Genomic DNA, 18,744 nt, shown 5'->3' with positions numbered 1-18,744 from the left:
TATTAAATAATTTAATAATTAAATAAGTTATTAATATTATATTAAATATAAAAAAATTCTAAATATATTATTCAAATAATATAAATGTTTAAAATGAGTACATTTAAATAGAAAATAAATATAGATTAAAATAAAAAAATTAAACATTTAAAATAAATAAATTTACAAATAACTCTATTGCGACTCATATATACTGCATGCAAAAGTGGTAAATTGCTAAAACGGTTGTGTACGTACACAATAGTGTGATTACTGCTATGATTTATGCTTATTTTACCACCATTTGGTTGTAATTCACTCGTACCTCAGCAACACAACAAGAAGAGCAGAATGATCGTGTGAAGATTGGCTGTATGAGGCGAGCCTAATGTTAACATTAACATGAAGACCTCAGTGTTTACTGCATCCTTGTGCGGTCTGAATGTTAATGTCCATTTTATCGTTCTCACCTCTCACTTTGCTGAAGTGCATTAAAGCGTGTCTGTGCGTTACAGGGCAGGACACGAGATAAACTGCCTTGCCGAGGGATGATGTGAAAACATGCGATTAGGATCACAGAGAGGAAGAGGAGATCCTTCAGTTACACATGAGCAGAGACACTGAAAAACGTGGGATAAATTCAATCAGGGACATAATGGAACCCAAACCCTTTCACATGCTGAAAACCTGAAGACTAAAATTGCTTCTACTATTAAAATCAGTCTATTCAGAAAGTACAGGTAGCTATATTTTATATTAGATTAGATTAGATTTCATACTGGCAAAAAATCTAAATCTGACAAAACCTCCATTTGTAAATGTATCTACAAATAAAATTATTTCTAAATCAAGTAAATAATATTTTTTTATTTGATAAAGCAGGGTTTGCATCAGGTTAGGAAGTAGTATGCAATGCAACAAAACTAAACGAAATGCAACTCAATTCCTAGAAACGCAGTGCAATGCAACAATAATGAAATGAAATAAAATGCAATGCAATGCAATGAAATTAAATTAAGTGCTATGAAATTAAACAACGCAACAAAATGCAATGAAACGAAATTAAATAAAAAAAAGCAATGAAATGAAATGCAATGTGATGCAATGCAGTAAAATGCAATGCAAAGCAACAAAAAAATGCAGTAAAATTAAATGCAATGTAATGAAATTAAACGCAACGCAACAAAATGCAAATCAATGAAATTAAATGCAATGAAAGGCAACAAAATGCCTGGAAATGCAACGCAATGAAATTAATTTTAAAAAGCATTGTACTGAAATGTAATGTGATGCAATGCAATGAAATGCAATTAAAGCAATTAAATTAAATGCAATGCAACGCAACAAAGTAAAATGCAGTGTAATGCAATGTAATGAAATGCAATGTAATGAAATGCAATGTAATGTAATGTAAATTAAATGCAACGAAACACAACACAACAAAATGCCTGGAAACAGAATGCAATGAAACACAACGCAATGCGACGAAATTAAATTAAATAAAAAAATGTGATGCAATGCAATGAAATGCAATTAAAGCAATTAAATCAAATGCAATGCAATTCAACACAATGCAATGAAACAAAATGCAGTGAAATGAAAAGCAAAGTAATGAAATAAAATGCAACAAAACAAAATGCCTGGAAACGCAATGCAATGCAATGCAACGAAACGAAACAAAATGCAATTAAATTAAATGCAATGAAATGAAATGACATGCAATGCAACAAAATGCAATTATGCAATGAAATAAAATGCGTTGCAATGAAATGAAAATCAGCCCATAAAAGTTCCCTCTACATAAAATGAGTTTGACACCATTGGGTTTAGACTAGTATATGGTCATTATAATTCACTTCACATAAAAACAGAAGTCTATGGTACGTCCTCATTTCAGTGTGTATATTCATTCCTGGACCATCACTACCAGCTGTGCCCTGCACTCCCAAGTGCCTGTGAATACTGAGGGGACGGGAGCCTCAAACACACACACACACACACACACACACACACACACACAGTGTCTGGATCATGATAGGACTAACGCCTGGAAGACACGTGTGAAGAATCAACTCTCCACACACACACACACACACACACACACACACACACACACACACACACACACACACACACACACACAGCAGATGTTCATACCTCAACAGTGTAAAGAAACAAGACAGTAACACACACACACACACACACGGCTGCTGCATGCTGCTTTCTTTCACTGATATGTGTCTACATCCTCCCAAAATATTCCTCCATAAAGAAGTTTGCATGAAGTAAAATTCCCACATTCCTTCCGACAGGGTGAGAAAATCCACTCCAGATTTCTCAGATTCTCTCAGAACAGCACATTATTAAAGGGACAGATCACCCTTAAATTATTCTTGTCATCACTTGACATTTGCTCATGTCATTCCAAACCCACATAAGCTTTCATTTTGTTCAAAACAGAAGGGGTTTAACAATTTCAGATGTTTAGCAGAATGTTCAGAGTCACACTGCTCTTTTCAATACAATTAACACAGATTGCGACTATATGTGTTACAAAAACACCATAAACATCATAAAAGTAGTCTATACTAATCACTGAACAACAACACATATCAGGACTTCAGAGAGAAAATGTACACAGGTTGATTATGACATAATTTTAGGTGAATTTCGTTTAAGGGAGCTTCAGTGTGTGACATTCATCTATGAACATTCATGAAGTCATTTCGTCAGGAATAAAAAAAAAAAGGCAAGGTAGAATAAAGGTAGAATGCAATGAAATGCGATTAAATTAAATGCAATGAAATGAAATAAAATGAAGAGCTACGCAATAAGGGGGAAATGCAATGCAATGCAAATGATATAAAATAAAAATTAAATTAAATTAAAAACAATGCAATGCAATTAAAAGAAATAAAATGAAATGCAATGAAATTAAAAGAAATTAAATATAACGCAAACTAATACAATGAAATAAAATTAAATGCAATGAAATTAAAATGAAATGAAAAGCAATGCAATGCAATGACAAGCAATTAAAATAAATGTAAAGCAATGCAATGAAATGCAATGGAATGGAATGCAATAAAAATAAATTAAATTAAATATAATGCAATACAACCTAAAGCAATGAAATGCATAGCAATGCAATAAAATAAAAATAAATTAAATTAAATATAATGCAATGCAACCTAAAGCAATGCAATGCAACCTAAAGCAATGCAATGCAATGAAATGAAAACTAAAATGAAATAAAAAGCAATGCAATGCAATGGAATGCAATGCAATCCAATGCAATGAAAAAAATTTTTTATTAAATATAATGCAATGCAATGCAACCTAAAGCAATGCAATGCAATGAAAAGCAATGCAATAAAATGATACGATACGAAATGAAAAGCAATGCAATGCTATGCTCTCTACATTAACTGAGACAGTTCCATTGCAACAGATGAGAGAGATACAGAAAGTAAAATGTGAAAGCAGCAGCTCAGGTGGTGTATGACGGTGCATGAAGATGTTTGCTTGAGTCAGACCTGTAGTCATAAGCATGAACATGCACGGAGACTCATACATGCACAAACATGAACATACATGCATATGCATACAGACTTAACTAAACACACACTCCCTGTTCAACATCTGAACAAACTTGACTGGATCTGTTTAAACGTGACCAATAGAGATATATCGATAGTGATAGTGAATGGAAATAAAGTGTTTATTGCAAATGTGTACACAACGTTGGTTAATAAATATTCATAGTGTGCAGAGAGCTGCAATTTTGAAAAAGAAGTTGAAATATAAGAGACTTTTTATTTGCGTCACGTTTCGATCACTACATCATTCCCAGACTTACACTTGTGTTATTACCGAGTTTGTGGTTTTTACTATTTTTATTCCACTTTGCAATAATTCCAATGTGTGTAAAATAAAGAATGAGTAAGTCTGTCCGACGGCACAGTGACAATAATACACACACACACACACACACACACACACACACGGAGACGGGCCGCTGCACGTGGCGGGAAACACATTCCTTCCATTCCAGAAAGAAAAATGTGCACGGAGATCTGGCGCATTAACTGGAAGAAGAAAGATGAACATTTTCACAGCACTTTCCCAGTTACCTCACTGAATCTCAGCCCGAGGAGAAAAAAAAACCGGCATGATTATGTCATGATTTATGAATTTCCACTCCAGCGCTGCAGCCCACAGACACAAGAGCCAGAGAAATGAATTCAATAATTCCAGCCGGGATTTCATTGCTGGAATGCTGATCATGTGGACGGGAAGCGACTGCAGTCGGACAGACATACAGGTGCCTCGCTGTCTTATTTCCTGATAGAAATGAAAGCAGCGGCGCTACGGACTCACAGCTGAACTTCTGTAACACAAACTAAAACAAACAAAGATGCCACGTGAAGGTAAAAACAGTTCAACTGCTGAAACACCTCGTGACCCATGCAGTCCATCTTTATATACACACAAAGATCTTTACACATATTTATATTTTTAGCTTTGGGGAGCTTCTTTCAATTTTTTTTTTTCATTTTAAATTTATATCTTGCAATTATGACTTTTTTCCTCAGAATTGTGAATTTATATCTTGTAATTCTGACTTTTTTCTGTGAATTCTGAATTTATCTCACAATTTCAAATTATTTCTCATAATTAATTTATCTCGCAATTCTGACTTTTTTCTCAGAATTGTGTTTTTGCCTACTTTTTTTCCTGTAAATTATGAATATATATATATATATATATATATATATATAGGGATGCTCATATTGACCGTTTAACCGTTAGCCGACAGTAAGAATTTTAACCGATTATTACTATCAGTTAAACGGTTTTTTTCTATTTTTTTTTTTTTTTTTTTACGTTTGCTGCATGGTGAAAGAAATAATGCTATTTGTAAGTTATCTGTTTACTCACGTGCGCGTGTCGACACGTGCAGTGTGGCTGTACAGACATATTTCGCTTCACCTTTACTTAGTAAACAGATGTAGTATATGCAACTCAATGGCAAGTGGCGTTATTGGGTTATCAGAGAGTGAATCCATGAGTGAATGTATTCAAATTCTGAATGAATTATAGTCTAGAAAGTGCGCAATAGGCGCTCCCGTTACAATCGCTGGAAAGCTATCACTCATCCTAGAGTAGTTCATCGCAATCTCATAAAGTTATTAAAAAGTAATAAAATAACCTTTACACTGCACAATTAATCTCTTATTTATATAATGCCAACACTTTCTTTGTTTTAATAAGAGAGTTCGCGAAAGTGTAGAAATCAGCAAAACTGAAACCGGCACTTTGGTTGGTGAGTGGATTGTAACATAGCCTCCTCTGATTGGCCACAGTGATAATCAAATCAACATACATGTCTGTGATTGGCTATTGCTGAACGCTGTAAAACACGCGCTTCTCCACACGCATATGACAGTGGATGGAAGTCCCGAACCGCAAATTGAAAGGGTTTTTGTGATGGTGTTTTTGTCGCGGATCTAACAGTTAACAGGCAGCGGTCCTGCCTATCCGTACAGCATGTGGACATGTTAAAAACTAGGCACACTGAGGTATTGGCTGGCCTGCTATATATTTTTATGTCCGACGAGAAGAATAAGACCGGTACAGTTCTTCAAAGCGCATAAAAGGATTCAGTGTGTTTTAGTTTTGTCATCTTAATTAGGTAGTTATTTAATTTATACATATTTAGTGTAGGCCTATTTATATTATCCTTTTTTTTTCATTCAGATTTTCTTTGTTCTCAGAACCGCTGCTGATGCGTGATAATTTAAGTATATGTCAATGCAGTTTTTGTTGTTGCTCTGTATGCTGCTGTTTGCACGTTAAAATAAAACATTTGCTTGTATTTTTAATGTATCATCACAGATACTCATGCATTCTATTTTTATTTTAAACTAATTTATTATTCTAATTTTATCAGTTAACGGTTAATGTTCGGATAACGAGCAGCGGTTGTCGGTCAGGAAAATTAACCGAAATGAGCATCCCTAATATATATATATAGCAATTCTGTCTTTTTTCTCAGAATTATGCATTTTACTCTCAATTTTGCTTTTTTTGTCAGAATTATGAATATCTTGCAATTCTGACTTTTTTTTAGAATTGTAAATTTAAATCTTGCAATTCTAACTCTTATTTAATTTTAATTTTTCTCACAATTCTAATTTTATTCTCAGTTATGTATTTTTGCCTTGCAATTCTGAATTTTTTCTTTGAATTATGAATATATATATCTCACAATTTTGACTTTTTTCTCAGAATTATGAATTTATATCTTGCAATTCCAACTCTTTTCTCAGAATTATTAATTTATATGTTGCAATTCTGACTTTTTTCTCAGAATAATATACTTTTGCCTAGCAATTCTGACTTTTTTCCTCAGAATTATGAATTTATATCTTGCAATTTTAATATTTTTCTGCAAATTATGAATATATCTTACAATTCTGTCTTTTTTCTCATAATTATGAATTCCTCACAACTCTTTTCTTAGAATAATGTATTTTTATCTCACAATTCTGACTTTATAATCAGAATTATGAATTTATATTTTGCAATTCTGCCTTTTTTTCTCAGAATTATGAGTTCATATCTCACAATTCTAACTCTTTTCTCAGAATTATGTATTTTTGTCTCGCAATTCTGACTTTTTTCTATGAACTATGAATTTTTATCTAACAATTCTGCCCTTTTTCTCAGAATTCTATATTTTTGCCTAGCAATTCTGGCTTTTTCTGTGAATTCTGAATTTATATCTCGCAATTCTAACTTTTTTCTGTAAATTATGCATATATCTCGCAGTTCAGTCTTTTTCTCAGAATTACGCATTTTCTCACAACTTTGCCTTTTTTCTCAGAATTATGAAGTTATATCTCACAATTCTAACTCTTTTCTCAGAATAATGTATTTTTGCCTAGAAATTCTGACCTTTTTCTGTAAATTATATATTTATCTCACAATAAATTTATACCTTGCAATTCTGACTTTTGTTTATAATTTCACAATTTTGAGTTATCTTGCAATTTTGTCGCAATTATCGTTTTTCTTTTTTCCATCCTGTGGCAGAAACAAGCTTCCATAGAATAGAAAGTTCAGAAGCACAGCATTTATTTGAAACCAAAATCTCGTGTGACATTATAAATGCCTTTACTGTCACATTTGATCACTTTCTGAATAGCAGAATGCGATGCATGGTCCAGCATTGAAGCGCTGATAGTCAAAGTGCTCGTCTGTCCATCTGAAGACTGTAATGATTCCCAGAACGCAGCTTTTTGAGTCTAAACAATGAGACGGAGGCCGTAATATGGAAACAGTGCGTGTTTGTGATGTGGAAAGGGCCTTTTTATTGATGCTCGCAGACGTGCACGCATTAAAAAGTCCAATAGAAGCCAATTATCAGCACACAAAACATCAAGACGGGCTTGATGCGATGCCTCGGGCATGAAAGGTGTTATTAGTCCCAATGATTTCTCGCGAAAGGTCTAAACAAGCAGACCTTTATTGGCCGTGGGGCTCGTTGTGAGTTAGTGAGATTGATTTGTCAAAGAAAACAATCAGTAAACACATCACTCATGTGCTTCGGCCGTGTGTTCGATAACAGTGGCATAAGCGTAATGTCCAAACAACAGTCAGGATTGTTTCTAGAGACCTGGAATATCCTGCGCGGAGAGACTCGGACATGTGCTGCCAATTACAACACCGTCGAGGGTCCCGACGCAATGAATTCTCTATTGTAGTCTGTTGCGCCTGCATTGAGGACGCCTGATTCAAGCATCATGTTAAAGAGAAAACAAAACTGTGGGTTGAAGCAGAGAGAATGTTGGCATTAACTCCTGATGAACCTCGCGACACCTTTAATTTCCTGCCAGAGCTTCAGCAAGCGAAACTCAAAGCAAAGACCATCCATATGACGCTTTACAGATGCAGTATGGACTTGAGACTCATAACTAGTTCTAAGAGAAATGGATTTGATAATAAAGTACAATGCAAAAATCTATTAAAACAAGAAATGTAATTGAGAAGCAACACTGCATGAGATATTTAGGCTTTAAGTCTTTATTACAAGTGTAATTTGTCTTACTGTATTTGCAAATTCAGTCTGTACCTAAAAATAAATGAACAAATATGTCCTTAAAATTCAGAGTACTATGCTTAAAAGAGCAGTAAGACAAAATACACTCATATTAAAGATGCAATCCATGAAAACAAGCCCTAGTTATCTCATGCATTGTTTCTTTGCAAGTAAATTTATCTTGTTTTAAGAATATTTATTTGCTGAAAAATCTGATAAAACATGCTTGTTAAAATTAAAACATTTACATTTTTATTTTAAAATATTTAAATAATAATTATTTTTGTTAACTGAAATTAATTTGAAATAAAATATAAATAAAAAAATGAAAATTAGTAATGCTGTAAATTTATGTTTGAAGTACTAAATAGTATATATTAATATAGAAGTCTGTTTCCACCATGGAAAACATATAATTAAAATGTAATTAAAAAGACTATTTTATTTCACAATACTACCTTTCTTTTTTCTTTGGATTGAGTTTATATCTGTAATTCTGACTCAGAATTATAAATGTATCTCTCACAATTTTTCACTTTTTTCTCAGAATTATAAATGTATCTCTCACAATTCTGACTTTTTCTGTGAATTATGAATTTATATCTTGGAATTCTGATATTTTTCTCAGAATTATGAATTTTTATCTTCCAATTCTGACTTTTTTTTTTCTCAGAATCATGAAGAGTTATTTTGCAATTCTGACTTTTAATCGCTGTGTTTATATCTCACAATTTTGCCTTTTTTTCTCAGAATTATGAATTTATATCTTAAAAATTCTGATATTTTTCTCAGAATTATGAATTTTTATCTCACAATTCTGTGAATTATGAATTTATATCTCACAATTTTTCACGTTTCTCAGAATTATGAATTTATATCTTGCAATTCTGACTTTTCAGAATTATGAATTTATATCTTACAATTTTTCACTTTTTTCTCAAAATTATCTCATATCCAACTATACTTTTTTCAGAATTAAGAATTTTATATCTTGCAATTGCAACTTTTCTTTCTCAGAATTATGCATTTATATCTTGCAATTCTGCCTTTTTTTCTCACAATTATGAATTCATATCTAGCAATTTTGACACTTTTCTCAATATTGTGAAGTTTTATCTCGCAATTATGATTTTTTCAGAATTATGAATTTCATATCTTGCATTTCTGACTTTTTCTCATATTATGAACAATTGTTTTGCAATTCTGACTTTTTCTGTGAATTATGAGTTTAAAAATCGCAATTTTGACTTTATATCTTGCAGTTCTGATATTTTTCTCAGAATTGTAAATTTTTATCTTGCAATTCTGACTTTTTTCTCAAATTTATGAATTTATATCTCTATTACAGTAATACATATATTAAAACTCAAAACTTAAGAACTAAATATATAAAAATAATAGAAAATGCAAAAAATAAGTAAATAAATGGATATTAACACACACTACAACACAATACCTTTTTTCCCCAATATAGTATGCATTAAAATAGATATTGTAAAGGATGCATCAACTATTTTTATTAGTACTTTCCAGTGTTGCATGAATCATATCCATCCAACACACACACCATCTTTCTTTTGTTTTCTAGTGGCAGTGTATTCTGGGATTGGTTTCTCTGTGATAGATACATGTGATGTCAAAAAGAAATAGATGGCATTTTACATTTTGAAACGAGCATTAATAATATCATGTCGAAATGCTGTCAACTGATAACTAGATTTGGAGTGGGATCCTCTGTGCTGAATCGTGTGCGGGCCGCTCTCTTTAAATCAATGGGCCGGAGTGCTGTGAACACCAGCCAAACAGCAGCAAATCACTATCATATGTCAGCTGTTTGGACCCTCGCTCTTTCCGTAGAGGAGCCTGAATGTATGTATGTGTGTGTGTGTGTGTGTGTGTGTGTGTGTGTGTGTGTGTGTGTGTGTCTCTGAGATTTCCTAATGACTTTAGCAGACTCCAGAGCACCTCCACTCCCATTTTCCAGCCACAAATACAAACGTGACGCAAACAGACAGCCAGAAACCATTGAGAGAGAGACACAACTACAGCACACAATCAGCGCTCTGTGACCGACTAATGGCTCTCACACACACACACACACACACACACACACACACACATCATCTCATCTGTTTTCTGTCATCCTTTCATCAATTCGGACTGTTTTGTGTGGACTTTCTTCAGTGACTCTGCATGATGCCCATGAATATTAAATCATACTTCAGGGTTTCTGTCCAAACAAAACAGACAGAGCAAATCATTTCCATTCAGACCTCTATGATGACATTTACGTAGTAAAGCCAAACAAATTCAGTGTGTTTACGCTATTCTCAGCAACTTTCAAATTCAATGATGGAATATTTACTCCAGTTTCCACCAAATAACATTACAAAAAAAGCAAGTCATATTATAACTCATTTGCAACTAGATTTATTTTAATAACAAAAACAACAACAACAACAACAACAACGATAACGATAATTAAATGTTTTTCTCTTCTGCTCACCAAGACTGCATTTATCTGATTAAAAACAGTGAAATATTATTATAATTTAAAACAGCTGTTTTCTATGTGAATATCTGTTTACATTTAATTTATTTCTGTGATCTAACCTGAATTTTTTAGCATCATTACTCCAGTCTTCAGTGACATTTTAAAGATGATATGATATATGACAGATGAAGCATGGACTTCTGACTCACAACTGGTTGGATCTTATGATAAAGTGCAATGCAAATATTAAATTTGCTTGTGTTTTTTATTTAAAAGTCCTTAAAACAACACATTAAATTGAGAAGTAACAGAGAAGCATGAGATACTGAGGCTTGTTTTCATAGACCGTGTCTTCAATACCTGTGTATTTTGTCTGTTCATATATATATATTCATTTAGTACATAAATGAAAATAAATAAAAAATAAATAAAACTAACTAAAATTAAATACAAAACCTAATAAAAATAAATAAAATAAAAAATACAAAAAATATTAAATATATAATAAATACATAAATTAATATATAAAAATAAATAAAATTAAAATAAACAAAAAATTCTAAATTTAATACAAATAAATAATAAAATAAATAAAAACTAAATAAAAATTTAAAAAAAAAAGTTATTTAGTTTTATTTCATTTTAATCTATTTTTTGTTTAGTTTTATTTAATTTTAATCTATATATACACATTTATATTTATATTTCTCCGCCATCCTCCCATTATTCTCTGACTTCACACATCATATTCAATAAAAAAGATCAACAAATGAGAGCTTCCAGCAATCAATAACGATTAAAGTGAGAGTGTGTTGATCTGTGTGAAGAACAATGTGTGAGAAGTTAATTAAATTTGACAGGAAGAGTCCTATCGACTGATTTTAAGAAACACACAATTGCTTCACATTATTGTTGTTGTTCATTTAATTATGTTTAATTATTTATATTAGAATATTAGAACATAATAAAATGTAATAATCTAAAATTATATAATATATATTAAATCAACATAATAATATAATACAAATATTATTACATTTTAATAACATATCATAATTACCACCATTTATAATTATTATTATTGAGAAGAAGAAGAAATAAGGACGAAAAATATGTTAAATAAAATGTCAATATTTTTTAATTATTTAAACTTTTATGTCAAGGACAGTCTTTCTCTTAAAGGTGAAACGTGTCATTTTAAGATTCTCCCAGATTCCAGTTTAATACACAGGTAACCACAGGTAAACATTGTCTGGCTGACCTCATGAAGCACTTTTTTGACCCAAAACTGCTTACAAACCAAAAACAAAAAAAATAAAAACCAATTAAAAATAAAAAAATTAAAAATAAAAAAAAATTAAATATATAAAAATAAATACAAATTAAATTTAAAAAATAAATAAATATATACAAAAAAAAAATAAAAAAAATGAATAAATAAATAAAAAGATGAAAAATAAAAAAACAAAGAAAAATAAATAAATAAAAATTAAATAAAACTAAAATAAACAAATTAAAATGAATAAATCAAAATTAATAAATAATAAATAAATAAAACTAAATAAATATATAAAAATAAATAAATTAAAACTAAATAAAACTAACTAAATAAAAACTAAATATTACAGTCAAGGACAGTCTTTCTCTTAAAGGTGAAACGTGTCATTTTAAGATTCTCCCCAATTCCTGTTTAATACGCAGGTAACCACAGGTAAACATTGACTGGCTGACCTCATGAAGCACTTTTTTGACCTGAAACCACTTACAAACCACATCAGCATCACAGTGGACAGTTTTACACACACTTTCCACAAAAAGAAGGAAAAATCAACAGTTTTTGCAATTCATTCGGTGGCACAGAAATCACACACTTCACCTTTAACAAGGGAGGAAATCAGAAAGAGTTCGACATGTTTGTTCTGAGTGGATTAAACATGAAAAGCACCTGAGAAAGATTAATGTAATAAACTGAGTTTATACACAAATAGTGTACACATAATGAGTCCCTGAGGGAAACTAATGCATGAAAGAAAAAAACAAAGTCATTAAAATGTAGTGCAGCTCTTAGTCAGATCAGAGCGTGACAGACGCAGAAAGAAAGGGGGAAATCCATCAGGATGAGGGTGATAAAAGCACCACTTCACCCTCATTAGTGTCACTGCCAGCTGTGGGGCGTCCTGAATAATCCAGCATGAAATATTAAACACCCAAATCTATCACACACGACCCTCTCACAATCTCACGACAAACAGGTTTCACTCATTTAGAGAAAAACACATCATGAGTCATTCCTGCATCTCTGAATATGTGGAATAAAATCATTACATTCAAAACTTTTAAATAAATCAATCAAATCAGGTTCACTATTACAAGTGAAGGGTACATTCAAATAAAACCTTGAAAGAGTTAGAGTTGAGTTTAATACAGTGTGGCTTTAATATTATTTATATATTATTGTAGTATTTATTCATTTGTTGAAATAGCCTTTTTTTAGATTTTCAATTTTAACTTTATTTTATTTTTTTTCCATATTTAGCTTTGATTTATTTTTATTTCAGCTTTAGAGCAATTTTAGTAGTTTAATTTGGGCATTTTTAAGTCTTTTATGTTTTTAATCTAATATTTGTATTTTTTATTTTTTTTTATTAACTAAAACTAAAAAGAAATGACCAAACCGTCTCAAAACATAAAAAACACTTAGCCAAAGCAACATTTATTATTTTCATTTAGTTTAACCTGATTCAATTAAGAATTCATTCATGTATTAAAAATTTATAAAAACTATATAGACATTTTAAAATGACAAACTAATTCAAAATAAAATAAAATTAAAACATAATATAAATACAAAAATCATTCAAAATATTAATAAAAACGGATCTATAATAAATACTAATCTCAACGATACTAGTAACACTAATGTCAGCTTTATTTCAATTAACCAAAGCCAAATATTATTTTACATGTATAAATAAATATATAACAAATATATTAAATGATAAAAATAAATGATTCATTTTATACTGTATATAATATGAATATTATAAATATTTATATTATATATTTATATTAAATATCAAAATCTTTATATTTATATAAATCAATATGAATATTATAATCAATATTTATATATAATATAAATATAATATATAAATCAATTATAAATTCTCATATAAAATATATATATTGTGTATGTATAGTGTATAGTATATAGTATAGTGTAAGTTTTATAAAGTATATATACACATACATATTTCAGCTTTATTTCAATTTACCAAAGTTATTTACCAAAGCTAAATAATCTAAATTTACATATAAAAGCATAAAAGTTATATAGTATAGTGTACGTTTTATAAAGTGTATAATGTTTAGACACAGAGACAGATCATTTCTGACAAAAAAGACTTGGTACTCACTCTATGATATGAAATTAACTAAACAAATATGATTGTTTTAATGTACATCAGATGATCAGACACCAAATGTGTGTTGGATTTGGTCCTAATAACTTTAAGCTTACAGATTGCTATGATCTAATATTTTTATGATTTCCTTGTGCTTACAATGCTTTTAAGACTGAATTTCCATGCCTTTTCCAATTGTTTGTGACTTTTAACATAACCAATTATATTCACTAAAAGCACAAAGAGCAATTTCTAATCAATGAAATATTTCAGAACTGAGCGTACATTTAAGTCACCATTGTAGTCCATTAACCATGACTTTTACAATCTAAAAATAACGGTCTTAAAATGCACGCTCAGGTTGTGGCTGAGTTTTGGCTCTTTGCACACATGCAACGAGATCCAGCGCGTGTCAGATATCAGCGCAAAACAAAACAGAGCTGGTTCGCAGACTAAAGACGGCTTTAATCTTACTCTGCACATGTGCGTTCAGACGGATGGCTCTAATTGTTCTAGTCGAATGATTTTGGCTGCCGTCCCTCCACACGCACACGTTTTCCAACAGGATCTTTTTGTGCGGTGGTCTCTCTGCTAAATTCCCATCGTCTGGACGGGCTCCATCCCTCCCTCTCGTGACGTTGCTACCTTTCCTCTCTCTACATTCTCTTCTTTCTGCAAATATTTTTCCACTCCGCCGTCCAAACCATGAGGGCCTTTCTTTAGGCACTGATTTACATTTCCTTCACTTTTACTGGAATATTTCATTGGCTTTTTCGGCTTCAACTCACTATATGATTTGGCTTCAGCGCCGGACGGGAACCTGAAACCAGAATCGGTCTGACTAGAGCAATATGCGCAGAATAAAATAGTCTTTCAATTGAAGCAAGTTTTTTGTAAAAGTAATCATTTACTGGAAATGTCAAGCGTTTTCAGATAGATGAGATCTGAATCAGGCAGAAGTGATATGAACTGAAATGTTAGGCTCATTCTGTCTGAAAGTTTGCACTGTAATTGAATAAACCGCACAAGAACTGAAACTGACGTCAGTGGTCCAGTGTGGGATGCGGTTGCCATGGAAACGGTGTGATGCTGGATGAACAAGAGATGACAACGTGGTCAAAACATGACCAAAAAAAAACTTGGGATGCACTGGAATGAAAATTCTTGGCCGAAGCCGAATAAAATTAAACACAAACACGTTTTTTTGTGTTTCCCCCCCCATGTATTTTGCCAAATTTTTTCATCATTGCATAAATTAAATAGACACAATGTGTTTTTCAGTTTTGTCTTGCTTTTCAAAAAAAAATAAAAAAATTACTTAACACTGAACATTCTAGTAGACGTTATAGCCTACCAACAAAGCACAATTTAAATTAAAATGAATAAGTTAGTAAAATAATATTCTTTGGCCATTTTTAAGAGCCCTTTCTTGAATCAGGCATGTGTTTTTAATGCACAAATAAATGCAGCCTTGCTGAGCAAAGGAGAATGTTAGAATAAATGTATTAATAGAGCTGTTGGAATGATTGTTAGCATTATTTTGTCTTACTTTTTACAGAACAACAGTAAAACGACAAAACAAACATTTCTGAATGTTGACTTTTATTTTAGCGGAAACCCACAAGACCACCTTTTCACTTATTTATTTTTTACTATTTTCGGTCAAATTATTTCTGTGGCCAAACATTGATTCAGTACAACTCTATATTAAAAAAAAAAAAAAAAAAAAAAATTTACAATAACGTCTAAAACTGCTGCTGTGAAAAACGATGTAAGCGATGACACTAAAAATAGCCCATTGATTGAGATATAAAGCAACCAATCATAGTTTGTTTTGTTTTTGCATGCCATTTAGGAGCCAGTTTTGAAAAAGCTGATTATATAATATTTGTTTTGACTGTATTTATTGTCATATGTGACCTTGGTCTACAAAACCAGTCATAAGGGTACATTTTTGAAATTGCTAAATAAATAAGCTTTCTATTGATGTTTGGTTTGTTAGGAAAGGACAATATTTGGCAATATTATAATCTGAGGGAGCAAGAAAAATCTAAATATTGAAAAAATCAGCAAGTTGTCTAAATGAAGTTCTTAGCAATGCATATTACTAATCAAAAATTAAGTTTTGATATATTTACGGTAGGAAACATACAAAATATCTTAATGGAACATGATCTTTACTTAATATCCTAATAATTTTTGGCATAAAAGAAAAACCAATAATTCTGGCCCATGCAATGTATTTTTGGCTATTACTACAAATATACCTGGGATACTTAAGACTGGTTTTGTGGTCCAGGGTCACATATTGGCTTCAAAGGCTATTATATGGCGGATACAGAAAATAATCAAACATTTGTTAAAATTCAGCTCATAAAATTCAGCTGTTTAAATTCTATAAAAGATATCCTGGGACCAAAAGAGTGTCCAAAAGTTTGACTTGATAAAAGGCATCATCTCATGACATTAATGTCATGAAGAAACAGAAGTAAAGACAGATCTTTTCATTCATATTTAACAGATAATAAAAAGGCAAAGAAAAAGGAATGGGGAAATGTTCTAAAGTATTTTTGATTAGGCATTACCAGGTCAAAAAAATGATAAAAAAGATGCATATGCATGGATCCAGATCTTCACAATAAGATCTACAACATGTATTATATATGCCCAGATTTTTAAAGTCTCTTCTGCTCACCAAGCCTGCATTTATTTTATCCAAAGTGCAGCAAATACAGAAAAATGTTGAAATACTTTTACTATTTAAAATAACTGTTTTCTATTTAAATAGATTTTTAAAATGTAATTTATTTCTGTGATTTCAGAGATGAATTTTTAGCCTCATTACTCCAGTAGTGTCACATAATCCTTCAGAAAACATTCAGATATTCTGATTTGCTGCTCAAAAATGTTGAAAACATCTGAGTAGAATTTTTTTTCAGGATTCTTTGATGAATAAAAAGTTCAGAAGAACAGCATTTACTTTTGATCAATTTAAAGCATCCTTGCTAAATAAAAGCATTAATTTCTGCAATTTCTCCCCCCCTTTGAAATGGCATAGTGTACAATGGTCTAAAAGCTTTTTATCAACTTTTTCTTTTTTTATTACTCAACTGTTTTAAATATTGATAATTTGATAGTTTCTTGAACAGCAAATCAGCATATTAGAATGATTTGTGAAGACTGCAGTAATGATGCTGAAAATTCAGCTTTGATTACAGGAATAAAATTACATTTTAAAATATATTCAAATAGAAAGTCACCGTGGAATATAAATCACAGCATGTTTAAAATGTCTCAAAAATGTGACGTATATTCCGGTAAATTCAAAACAAAGCATAATATATTAGTAAAAAGGCAGTTTACCCAAAAATGAAAATTGTCATTTACTCATCCTCAACTTGTTCCAAACCTGCTTGAGTTTCTTTCTTCTGTTGAACACAAAAGAAGATATTTTGAAGAATATTGGCAACAAAACCATTGACATCCAAAGAAAAAAATACTTGGAAGTAGTGTTGGGTCACCAACATTCTTCAAAATATCTTCTTTTGAGTTCCACACTAGAAAGAAACCCAGACAACTAGAGGATGAGTCATTTTTTAGGTGAACTCTACCTTTAAGTGTCTCAAACAGCATCACAAAACAACTAAATCTCTGTCAGAAGCGAGTGAAATGAGTGTTGCATCACATATCAGATTGTCATTTGTACACAAAAACCTCCTGTGATCATTTCAATTACAAATCGCTGTCTGTCTGCGATGCTCTTATCTAAAGCAGGCCGAGCGAAAGCAACAAAGACACGAGACGACAGAAGAGAAGGATTAGTGTTCGCTTTCCACACGGGAAAAACAAATCTCAGACCGGGCCGCAGCTCCGTTACTGTAATGACTGAACGCAGATGAAAAAAACAGCGGCTCTGGACAATGTGATCCATTGAGAGCGGATGGAGACGGGCTGGAGCGGCTCTCGCTGCACAAACCTGCATTGATTCGCCCGTCGCCCCTCTGAGCTTTACATAAGAGCGACACTCGAAGTGCCGAGCGTACGGCGACGCCTGGGACGGAGCTGACCCACAAACACAATTACACACACGCAAACGTCACAGAATACACTCACGCCACAGCGCCGGCGGACGCGTCTGTCAGTCATTAGGCTTTCACAGACCACTGCAGATCTTAATGCACGTGGAAAAGTTTGGATCAAAAGCCTCAAACAAACATTAGAGGGTTTTTTCCAGAATCCTTTTAATGGAATCAAGGAGACTCTTGACATTTAGGCTCGTCTTATGAAGAGAGGGTAAAGTTGATAAGCGTCTGATTATGGTGTAATTGTGCAAATCTATAAAGCGAGCGTGTCTCTGGATGAAACGCGCTGCCATCTAGAGGACTCTCTGAGACGACACAAGAGTAAAATACAATGCCAAAATAAAATAAAATAAAATAAAATAAAAAATACATTGCATGGGTCAAAATAATTGATTTTTCTTTTATGCCAAAAATCATTAGGATATTAAGTAAAGATCATGTTCCATGAAAATATTTTGTACATTTCCTACCATAAATATATCAAAACTTAATTTTTGATTAGTAATATGCATTGCTAAGAACTTCATTTGGACAACTTTAAAGGTGATTTTCTCATTATTTTGATTTTTTGCATCTCAGCCAATTATTGTCCTATCCTAACAAACCATACTGTGTATCAATGGAAAACTTATTTATTCATTTAAATAAAACTTGACACTTATGACTGGTTTTGTGGTGCAT

The sequence above is a fragment of the Garra rufa genome, chromosome 22, assembly GCF_049309525.1.
Source record: "Garra rufa chromosome 22, GarRuf1.0, whole genome shotgun sequence".
Lineage (NCBI taxonomy): Eukaryota > Metazoa > Chordata > Actinopteri > Cypriniformes > Cyprinidae > Garra > Garra rufa.
This window is presented reverse-complemented; position numbering follows the sequence as displayed.